Consider the following 2,064-nt stretch of genomic DNA (forward strand, 5'->3'; position numbering starts at 1 on the left):
TAATAATAGAGAGATAAAGAACAACTTTCCCGGTGGAACCGCGAGAGCTCTTTCATTGGCTCCGCGCTTCACGCACGGGTTGAATGCTCCCAATCGGAGCGCCGCGACAGGCCGCACCGTGCCGAGCCGCACCGCTCTCGGCAGCTCGGAGGGGAGCGCGGAGCGCTGCCAGCGCGGGCCGAGTCGTAGTACTGCTGGGCGTGAAGACCCCGGCTCTCCCGTAGGTTGTTTCTCACCAATAACACTTTACTGGCCATCGGCGAAGCTAAAGCCGACTTTATTAGAAACCAAGAGGTGTTCGGTGGGAGGGGATGGGATTATTTATGGATCTAGAGGAAAAAACATATATTAGAGACATGAGCGCGAGCGGTGCTGGTTCCGAAGGTTGCAACTAGGTCCAGGTGCCATCCAACGAGAGCAGCATCGACTTGTAAACCCGATTCAACCCGACACAGCTTTCGGGACAATAATTGCAGGCTTGGTGGGTCGTTCAAGTGGTGGGGTGGGCAATTGTCTGGCAAGAGTGTGAAGGGAGGCGTGGGGAGGGGGTGCCTGGTAGGCTAGCGGGTCAATAGCTCGGAGGGTGCCAGAGCGACCGCCCTGATGCAGCGTGGTGAAGCGCGGCGAAGCACTGTGCTGCTGACGAGCTTGGTATCAGATTATTGTTTAGTCTTGCTTCATCTCCCCCTCTCTCGCATTCTCTTCGTCTCTATCAGTTCCAACTCATTAACTACAGAACGGTTTTGTCCTGTTCTATGCTCAAGAAAGGACACAGCTGCCGAGAGGAGTTGATTTTTTAACTACGTGGTGCCTTAAAAACTCGCGCGCAAACAGAAATCCTTCAAAATTGTGATTACCGGACAGATCACTTAAATATTTTGCCACATACAGAATAAGATTTGTATGTCTGTCGGTTTTTGAGCCTGTTATGGTGTTCCGTACCTCCTTGATACGCAAGGGGCTGTAGGGTTATTAAAAGCACGGAACGTGCTGCGGTGGAAAACCATGTAACCACCTCCCAGAAAACCATTCATGCAGGGGTACGGAACGCCGTTACAGAATCCGTACCCGTAGATCCTCTTTTTTTTTTTTAAAGTTCATTTTACTAAAGTTACGTAAATAACGTTGTAATTAAAACAAAACTAACATACCAAAATTCGGCGTGAGTAGATAGAAATTCATCATATTAGGAATGGTACGCTGTGTTCTCTCCCTCTCGTGTCGTCCACACCAGAGGCCGCCGCCTGCCACCCTCACCCCTTCCTTAAGGGTTGCTCCTATGAATACTGTGCAGCCGCGTGATTTATTGGTCGAGGAGGGAGCGCCATGTCTTCTGAGATTGTTTTGCATTCATCTCGGCATTCCCTTTGAATTGAAAAGGGGTTTGCAACAGGTGCGCAAGGCGCTGCAGTGGGATGCACATGTAGTTTACGTAGTAGTTGGAACGATGCCAAGTTCATTAATATTTCGACGTGTCGTTGTCAAGCTTTACGTCTACTCTGTCAATTCAAATGGGTACATTGTATACTTTAAAGAAAGTGCACATGCCATGTACACGTTATTTAAAGCATACAATGTACACATCTGAATTGACACAGTTTAACTCAGAAATTTTGAAAACCGTGCACACATTTAAAATTTGAAAACCTCTCATACTTTTAATAAAAGTACTGTAAGTGCTCATACACCGTTAACCTGTAAACTTGTGGACCTCGTATACCGTTATTGAATTTTACACGTTTGAGCCTATCTTGCACCTTTCAGGAATTTTCGAAAATAAGCTGGAATTACAATGTTGTACATCAAGTTGTATAGAAGAAGGTCTTAAATCGAAAATTGTTGGAGGAAGAACTTCCCCAAAATTACACATTATCAACCGAAATCACTCCTTAGATTTTAAATGCCAAATGATTTTGCCTTTTCACTAAATATAGAAAGGGAACACCACTATCTGAAGGTCTGGGAGTAGGAGATAGGTGGGGTGCGCATAAGGGAAACAGAGAGATAGGGAGAGAGAGAGAGAGAGGGGGAGAGAGAGAGAGAGGGTGGGGGTAAGGTTAAAGG

General features: G+C 46.7%; 1 protein-coding gene across 4 annotated transcripts in view; it reads left to right on the forward strand.

The window, feature by feature from the left end:
• The window catches only part of LOC113202340 (thyroid transcription factor 1-like), a 20,257-nt gene that overhangs the window by 3,386 nt on the left and 14,807 nt on the right, over positions 1 to 2,064 (forward strand). The window lies entirely within an intron of this gene.

The sequence above is a fragment of the Frankliniella occidentalis genome, unplaced genomic scaffold, assembly GCF_000697945.3.
Source record: "Frankliniella occidentalis isolate FOCC.00 unplaced genomic scaffold, Focc_3.1 Scaffold13, whole genome shotgun sequence".
NCBI lineage: Eukaryota > Metazoa > Arthropoda > Insecta > Thysanoptera > Thripidae > Frankliniella > Frankliniella occidentalis.